Genomic DNA, 9,717 nt, shown 5'->3' with positions numbered 1-9,717 from the left:
GTTCCAGGACTCCCCCTCCCATTAGTGTGGAACAAGGGGCTGTTGCTAGTGGCCTTGGCACCTAAGGTTCCTTAGCATCTTTGCCTTTTCTTGATTTGGTTTGTTATCTAAATCAGAAGGGACATTTTGTGATAAGAGTGACTGATCATATGTATGTGAACAGGAGATTTGTTTTTTTGAATAGTGTGGTAAAGGGAGAATACAAGGAACTGTTTTAGCAGAGTCAACAACCTGCAACCTCCCCCCCCCCCCGTGTGTCTATATCACACCCCCTGTTACCTGTGTTCTGACAAGGATATTCTCAGACATTTTATGCAAATAACTTGGAACCCAACTGCATGATCAGCAGTGCCTGGTGTCATATCTGCTCTGTTGCTGAGTTCTATGGTTCCAGGAAGATGAATGGTATGGGTGAATGCTTCTTTGTGTTAGTTCTGTCTGTCTCAAGATATCAGTCTGTTTCGTAGTTCTCAACACTTTAAAAGTGATGCCTGTGTGTCACTTATGAAAGAAAAAACTTCTCAGAAAAATAAAATTATGTACACATTAGTGGCTTGAAATACATTAAGTTGTGCCCCCGCAACGCCACTGCAATGTTTCAAGCAAATTTTTTAATGGTGCTATTCATACCAGAAAGAGGAGAGAGATGTCTTCACCCAATTACCAGATTTGTTTAAGTTGTCACCAGTGCATACATTGTCATCAGCGCATGTGCAATGGCTGCCTGAAATGTACACACCTAGGCTTCACTGCAGCTTCTGTTTCCTAATCAGAAAATGGGAGCTGGTTTGAGGGGAAGTGCATCAAACAGGAACATTTCTCAAGAAATACTACGGTCTGTGGCTAGCATCATGTGTACTCAGCATCAAACACTAGTGGTGGGACCACACTGGAGCTGGAGTAAGCAATATTGTGCATGCAGCCTTCTGGAAAAGAAAACACTGCACTATCCTGGCTTTTCCTTTTTTAAAAATGTCTACTTCATCCTGTGTGAAGATGGAGGATGGTTGCTAAACTGCCAGTCGACATTTAACATGTGGGTGTGTTCTTTTTGGGGGGTGGGGTGGGGAGTCATAGCAACAGTGTCATGGAACATGCAATGGTTCCCATACTTAATATTCTGGAAGAGGTGACTCCTTCATGCTAGCCATCACCCCATTGAAGATTCATCTGCATGCTTTGGAGAGACCATTCTGTCCCATTTCCAAGAAAGCAGGAGACTAGAAACATACGATAATGCCAACCAAGTTAGACCATTTGTCATAACTCAAGGTTTGTCTACATGAGATATAGGAAACCCTCAGCTCTTCAGGTGCTGTGGGACACTAGAAGCCCCAGCCCAATGGTCAATGGTCAGACCAATGGTGAGGGATGATGGGAGTTTTATTACCCCAGCAGTATTTGGTGGGCCACAGGTTCTCATTCTGGGTCTGCATGGACTGGAAGCGACTTTACAGAGTTTCAGTTGGGGGTCTTTTTCACCCCTGAAAAAGAGCTTTGAGATCTGAGACATTGAGCCTTGAATCTTCTGCCTACCATGCATGCACACTATATCACTGAATTAAATGGTCCATCTCATGCATTTGCAGGTTGGCTAGAGTGGGAGTTGCTTCTGAACGTGCATAGATTGCCTTACCCAGTGGAAACACCACCTCCATCCTTTGTGCATCTGGGCTTAGGATAGAGAAAAGGAGGCTTCCCAAAAAGGAGGAGAAAAGAAAAATGAGCAGGGCCTCCGCTCCCGCTTTGTAGTGTGGCCGAAGAGAACCTGATCCACTCCTGCTTCTCCGTTGCTCTGTGGCAGAGCATCTGCTCAGCAAGCAGAAGGTCTCATGTCCAGTCCCCAGTGTCTGTCCGTAAGGGTGAGAAGCTCCCCTGCCAGTAATCCCAGAGAGCTGCTTGTCAGTCAGTACATAGACCATTCCTCAGCCAGATGCACCAGCACTCTGTCTGGGTACATAAAGCGTCCCATGTTCCTAAAGAGTGAGCATTTCCCCAAATGCAAAGAACAGCTTTTCCCAGAGCCTGCACTGCCTTTTCAGGGAAGCCCCATGCAAAGGGAAAGATCTGAGGCCTTGCCGTCCCTTTCTGCCAAAAGAGGACAAGTCAGAGCCTCTAGCTTTTCCTCTTCTTCATCCTGCCTGCCTCCACCCTCCCTCCTTCTCCCTCCCTGCTCTCTCCCCTCCCTCCCCCTTTGCCTCCCTCCTCTCTGTCTCTCTCACTCACTCACTCTCTCCTGTTTCTAATTCCTTCCACTAGCTCGAAGCCTCATTCAGCCGCCGTTGCCAGTGGAGTGGAATTGGCTGGGGATGCTGCTGCCGCTGCTCCTCCTGCGCCTCTAGTTGTGAATGGGACTTGCCTCGGCTCGCTTTCCTCTTGCCAGAGGTGACCCAGGGAAAAGCAGGCAGCCGGACTCGCAGGTAAGAGCTGACTCTCCGCCTGCCTCCGCCTGTCCTAGATTATTTTTGTGTGTGGGGGGGGGGGACTTCTTATATTCTTAATTGGAGCGATGCTCTTTGCTGCATCCATGGAGATTTTTTTTTGGGGGGGGGAGAGGTTATCGGGAAAGGGCTGAGGGTGGATAGGGTGCAGATCTGCAAAGTGGAAGCTGCTGGAAAGAGGGGGTTAGATGGGGGCGCAGAGTTTCCTCTGCCATCGAGGCATCTGAGATTGCAGGGGCGGCGCGGGGAGGGGGGGCAAGGGAAGGATTTGGAAGCCCGGGGGTGGCTAGAAACTGACCTGAAGCCAAAGGCGAAGCTTGGAGGGCTGATCGTTGGTTTGTAGCTGGCGGCGGGGAGTGGGGGAGAGAAAGAAATTATGCACGCAGATCAGACACCTAGACAGGCAAGATCTCTGGGTTGTTTGGGCTCCTCTTATCTCTAGCTGGCTGTGAAAGTGCGTGGAGATAGAGCCATATGGGTGTTGTTGTTTTCCCCCCAAGCAGAACCTCCGGAGCAGCCCAGCAGCGCAGCTGGCTACCCCAGAGCAAAATGCCATAGCTGGCTTGCTGAGCATCAATTTGAGGCAATCAGATCAGTACAAATCGAGGCTCTGCGGGCAGGGGGACATTGCACAAGAAACGGCTACGGGAGTCTCGCGGGTTCTCCTCTCCCTCAAATCTAGACAGCACCCCAACCTCAAATCTTTGAGGTTTTATCTCTCTCGTTATGATTTGTACAAACGTCTCTCATGTCTTTACAAATTCTTTACAAATATCGCTCTATCGCATGCATTGGCAAATGTTCTTTTTTTTGCGGGGGGGGAGATAAAGTGGGTCGATAGGAACTGTGATTAACTCTGGGTTACTTCTGGAGCCTTCGGCGGTGTTTTTTTTTGGGGGGGGGGCGGGCGGCGGCGGCGGAAAAGCGGTCGACTGTGTGTGTGTGTGTGTAGAAGAATTGTGGGGAAGGAGACCCCTTTCAAAACATTATCCCAGAGATTCCCTTTCAGAAGATGCATGGCTGTTACCAGAGAGAGTTTTTGTCGTTGTTTGTTTGGCCAACCGCTCGCATCTTGCAGCAGCATTCACAAGGTACCCGTGGAGAGGGAGCGAGAGAGTGGTAATGTGGCTTGGCTAGAAAACCGTTATGCTCTTTGGCTGATGTATAGGTAATCTCAGCCCCAGGGAAGGTGAAATAAATCAGGCTTTGAGGCTGCCAGTCCATCTATATAACGGTCACTTTTTGAATAAGAACCCTCTTCCTGTGGAATCCTCCCCAGAGCCCATCTTACAATCTGACATCACCAGGCAAGCAACTTTACCTTTCTGGAGTGATGCCCATTTATCATCAGTGCCTTTAAATATTTATTGGGCCAGTACCCAAGCAGAGAGGTGCCAAGTTGGCACAGAGTAAGGAATTGGGGGGGGGGGGGATATCCTTTATTATATATATTTGGTACAGTTGCTTTTGCAAAATAAAATAGAAAGGGCAGGTCTCAGTGATGTGACTGAGTTCTTTGCTCTGTGAGGACAAAGGAATCCCTTTAGCAAAATGCAGGTCAGTAGTTCAGGCGAAACAGCAACCTTTAATTTGGGAAAGGAGAACTAAGTGGTGTTTTTCTTCTTTCTCTTTCACATACCCATGGCTCATAGTTCAGCTAGGAAACACATGATTCCTGTTGATTCATTTTGATGACACAATAAGAATTTCACGGGCCATTGACCCACTGTTAAGGAATCAAATAATTTTAATGGCTTAATAATGAAACTGCAAAGTAATAAGGCTGCAATAGACCTACTCAGGTAGGCTGAGCCATGAGCAGGAGAGGGATTTCTTCCTTGGCTTTTTGTGTACGTATTTTCCCTGCTTCGTGTATCCACTTCTCTGGTTTAGAAGCTGTTTCGTCAGAGTTTGGAAAACATGCAATGCTCATTAGGAGGTAGATCTAAAACACTTGGCCTCTTCTCAGATTCAGTTATGATTTGTCAATAAAGCAAGTTCTCTGCAACAATTAAGCCGAAGTTTGCCTTGGTGGCTGCCACCGTTTGGGATTTCAGATGCAAGTTATGTCACTTTTAGGATTATTCCAAGCTCCAGAATATGATGGTGATGATGATAAAAGCTGTTTGCTTGCACGCCACGGTCCTGTAGCATTGCATCAGCACATTTCATGGTAAGGCAGTAAAGTAGACCTTAATGCCTGGAAGAGTTCTTCTTTTGTTTCCAATCCCAGAAGGCTGTTTCAGCACATTTTAAAAGGTGCTGCACCCCAGGAAATGTAAAATTGACCACAGTTTGAAAACATTTTGCCTTGCTGCTTCTTGAGAACAAATAAAGTTAGAGAAGGAAGAATTTCAGTGTGCAGGCTTAAAAAAAATATCAAACAAAGACCTCTATGCCCCCAAGAAAACCCGTATGATGGATGTTTCCTTGTTGCAGTTCTGCTTTATATAATTTATATTTAAAACCCAATCCTCTGATAATGCAACCAGAGGAAACGGGTAATAGGGATGTGCTATTTATAGGCTTCTCATCAGTTCTAACTTTGCAGAAAAGAAATGCACAAAGTTTGCACATTTGGGTGAGTTCATTAGCATAGGAACTATTACAATAAGCTCGGTCAAGAGCGAGGCAAAGAAATTCCCTTTGCAGTGTTGATAGTTGATCTCTCATTGGTGGGTGGGGTGAGGTCTGTGGACAGATAATCTGACAAAGTGCAATGACTTACATTGTGGAATTATATATGGAAGATGGGATGCATATAGAATGGTGACAGAGGATGGTGGTTCTTGGGATTTTTTCTTCACCTGATATCATGTATTTTCCCCCATTTGTCTGACAAAGCATGATTAACATCAGCCTAATAGGAGGGGCTACTTCCTCGCTAATGAATCGTGTTTAGAGTCCAGGCAACTTAGGCTGCATTTTTATACACACTTCCCTGAGAAATAAGGCCCATCGAATCCAACGGGAATTACTTCTGATCAAATATACATAGAACTGCACTCTCACAAACAAATGCAGTTTGACCAAATAAGATAAATTAAATGGAGAGGATCCCCCCTCTTGTAAAACAGTTACACTCATTGTTGAATATGGATCTTGCAGAAAGAGGAACTTTGTAACTCAACAACAAGATTTTGTGAAATTGCAACGGATTTGCAGATTTTTTTATTTATTAAAAAGAAACACATTTAAATAAAAACAAAAGAAAAGACCATGAAACGAATTTTAGTTTCTGGAAATGCTAAGAATTCAGGTGTTTTTTTAAGAAACAAAGAACAAAAACCCAATTGTCTTCTATTTTCAAAACAAGTAAATGAATTGTATGTGGAGCACTTGACCCAAGAGCTTTTGACAAAGAAAATCATGTTTTCACCTAAACAAATGTCATTGGTTCTTTGGTCATTTAAGAAAAAAGAACAACAGCCAGTTTGGTGTCAAATCAGATGCCTATGTACTGCTGTTAATTCACACTTCACACGACCTCTCTGGTGTTTATACCACTGAGCTTTAAAAATCCCACTGTTTGATCTTCTTTTACTTTTCATTTCCAGCCTCAGTGAACAATTCCTTTGGATGCCCATGGATTCCTGAGTGAGACAAACCCCCATAGGATTTTTAGTTTGCAATAATACTATGGATTAGTTGTTCAATACTGGAGTGCCATAGCCAAATTAAAATGAAATGGATGAGTGTGTCTATCAGTGGGGCAAAATATCCCAAATTTAAACATCAAACTCTATTAAGGCTACAATCCTAAATAATGTTCTGGAAAGTAAGTCCCACCAAGCTCAGTCAGTGGAACTAACTTCTGGGTAAACATGTGATTTGTTTTATGTGATTTGATTTTGTTGTAAACTGTCCTGTGGCTTATGCAAAGGGTAGCATCTAGTTCATTCAAACAAACAAGCATAGGATCAGGCTGTAAATGACAAAGGAAATACAGAAGCCTAAAAATTGTCAGAAGCTGCAATCCTATGCACACTGGGAGTTCTATCTATGGGGCTAGTTTCTGGGCAGGCATGCATAAGATTGCACTGTGAAAGTGACAGAGTCCTCATGATTTCATCAAGAATATTGTCCCTTGAAAGCAAATCTCCAGAAAGCATAGCAAAAGAACCAACACGTTTTACTTCCATGTACACCAAGGGTTAAAAGCTCTTTTAAATCTATTTTTTACTGTGCCTGCTTTGTTTATGAATCCTACCATAGTTGCTTTTAATAAAGGGCCTTGTGTTTTTGGAAGGTATTGCTAGACCTAGACCCTCCATGCCTTCAGGCGGTATTAGCAGGGAATCTGTAGCCCTGTCTATATTTAGCAATTTGTTTCCCTAAGAGCCGGGCCTTGTGTGCACTAGAGGGCGCTGGTGCTCTTCTGTATGTCCTTGCTTGTGGCCCATCTGCTTTTTAGGCCACTGTGAAAAGCTGTTTTGTTACCACCGGCATTGCTTGCCCTCTCAGGGGAGACTGAATTCAATCTCTCTGTGGTTCAGGCTAATGCTCAGGCAGTTTGTCAGGATTAACATCTTTCTAGTCGGTCTTTCTAGTGTTACCTTCAGCCGCATACTACCAGTTCTCTGCAAACTTCTGGAATTCTGTCACCCCAGATTCTCTGAAGAATGAAGAAGTAAGATCAGCCCCACAAATACCTTCAATCGTTTTCTCTCCTGCAGAGAAAGCATCTCCCCAAGTGGGGCTAGCTGTGAGGCTATCCTCTATGCTGCAGCCCAGGCCAGAGTCCCTGCATTAGTGATATAACTTTCCAGTTTTAAAAGGACCAGATAATCGAGAATGGCAGTAGCTCAGTGGCAGAACTGGAGGGGTTTATGGAACTCAGCCTGTGACCTAGTCAGCCCAAAACCTTTGATATGTTTTGACACAAATAGACAATGGGACTTACATGTGATTTGGGTCCCACCATCTTGAAGCCCACTGAATGTACACTGCAAATGTTGAGCTATTTACAAACTGTAGCAGTAAAGCAACTCTGAACAATCTCCCCACAACACATACGCACTTCCAATTAAGAAATTCAGCATCTCAAGTAAGCTGAAAGAATTTGGTGTAAGGGTTGAGCCAGCAATAAAACATACTCTCTGATGGTGGCTGCCCCATGATAAAGAACTGTATGGGATACAATCAACAGGATTTAGCTGGGGGAAAGGAGTGCAACTTAAGTAAATGCTGATTTAGTCACCTCACATTCTCCAAGGAGTGAAATGCAGCTTCTTTCAACTCCTGCAAAAGGGTTTATTGAAATACTTAATTGTTCTGGGAAGGATCCTGGGCTTCAATAGCAAAAAAAAATCTGTGTGTATGGATTTTAGCAGGAAGGGTTAAGTAATCTAGTGGAGAAGCTGGGACTTACTACATGCAGAGCAGGTGCTCTACCACTGAGCTATGAGCCCTCCTCCCAATTTGTTGCAAATGTAGGGAGTGGGCCCTGTAAATAAATGGGGGTGGTAGGGGTGGACGACAGTGAGGTCAGATCTGTGATGAAGTATCACTGTGAGGGATCCCTGTTTTCTTTTTCTTGGCACAACGCTGCAATTCAGAAGCGGGCTAAAGTCTTTCACTGGCCACACTTCCTTGGTTGGGCCACCTGAAATGCTGACTTATTCATTCTGTACATTTAATGGCTCAATGCAATGTCAACTGGTGAGGTGTGTGCTTTAACTGTGTCACAGACCAAACACTGCAAGCACAGCTTTCAGGTCACCCAACATCAACTCAAAGGCAGTGCTTTATGTTGGGAGTCACACACACACACACACACACACACACACACACACAGAGCTTTATTGCAGTCCATAGACACAAAATTCTCAGTGTTGGGAGTCCACTTGCACACTGGGCCACAAGTCACCATGCCTGAAATATGAACAGATGTATGGCAGGATAGAGATACAGTTTTGCAGATGCAAGCCCATTCATTGTGGCAGAAGCTTTGGTGGACTGGAGGGCTGGCTTTGTGAAGATGGCAGTGAGAAAAACGAAATGAGAAATATGAATTATTATAAATAAGTTGCCTAGCAAACATGTGGGCTAATGTTCTAGACCTTTATTCCATTTTGTGATTGAAGGAAGCTCTGTGATCTGTGTGGGATGACCTCTTGCTCATTGTCAAGAAGATAATGTTTTGCATCAAATGTGCATATGCTAACAAGATTGATAGACAGTGCTATATTTCTAGGGGGGGGGGAGAGGTGCCTGGACTTAACTATGAATGCCTCACCTCCCTTGTTCTCTTATAATGGCAATGGTGCCCACAAGAGCAGTGCTTTTTTCTAAAAAAATGTTTAGGGGTACTCTCGTTTTGACTCAAGAAAATCACCATTTTATAGTTCAAATCAGGAAAAATAAATGCAATAAATGGACAAGTGCAAAGATTCACAAAATGTTTAGAGGTATGCGTACCCCTGCATCCCCCCAGAAAAAAAACACTGCACAAGAGAGATGCCAGAACTTAGTTTCTGTGAGATCCGGCTAAAAAAAGCCCTGTATAGATATTCACAAATAACTGTAATGGGGTGTGGGGAAATCAATATAACTCACCATAGTCTCCTGGTCAGCTGCAAACTTTTGATAGGAAACTTTAGTTCCTACTATCCCTTCTTAGAAGCTTTTATCTTTAGACTGGAATTCAGCTCCACAGCCATTCCAACAGAAGCTGCCCCTTGTAAAGTAACCCTAGGTCTGATTATAGACACCGGGCCAGTTTTCTAGGCTAGGCAGAGTCTATTCCTTGGGCTGTAAGAATTGCAGTTCAGCATCCGGAGTCCCTGACTTGAGGCCCACTCTTATAAGGCAGCCACTTCACCAGTGGTGAGGAGATTTTTTTTCAGATAGAGGGCCACATTTCTTAATGGGGAACCTTTCTGGGGCCACATTCCCATTGTGGGCAGAACCTAAGGGGAAAGTGGTTGGAATGATGGACGGGGCTCTCATTGGCCACACAGAAGTATCCATAAACCCACTCCAATAAGGCAAGCAATAGGTGTTTTCAGAGTTTAAGGACACATACCAGGAGGAAAAAATACTCCAGGAGGACCCAAAGGGTGCTCATCAATGGTTCCTCTTCATCCTGGAGAAGAGTGACTAGTGGGGTGCCACAGGGTTCTGTCTTGGGCCCGGTCTTATTCAATATCTTTATCAACGACTTGGATGATGGACTCAAGGGCATCCTGATCAAATTTGCAGATGACACCAAACTGGGAGGGGTGGCTAACACCCCAGAGGACAGGGTCACACTTCAAAACGACCTTGACAGATT

The 9,717-nt window shown here is 44.5% G+C and overlaps 1 protein-coding gene across 2 annotated transcripts in view; it reads left to right on the top strand.

Annotated features, from left to right (window-relative positions):
• The first annotated feature begins 2,221 nt into the window (after window positions 1–2,221).
• The window catches only part of CDH11 (cadherin 11), a 107,212-nt gene continuing 99,716 nt past the window's right edge, over window positions 2,222–9,717 (top strand). For both annotated transcript variants that reach the window (XM_079988220.1, XM_079988219.1), the window contains exon 1: window positions 2,222–2,420. The gene's annotated coding sequence lies outside the window, so the exon portion shown is untranslated. The remainder of the gene's footprint in view (window positions 2,421–9,717) is intronic.

Source organism: Podarcis cretensis (genome assembly GCF_951804945.1).
Source record: "Podarcis cretensis genome assembly, chromosome: 8".
In the NCBI taxonomy this organism is placed as follows: Eukaryota; Metazoa; Chordata; class Lepidosauria; order Squamata; family Lacertidae; genus Podarcis; species Podarcis cretensis.
This window is presented reverse-complemented; position numbering and strand designations above follow the sequence as displayed.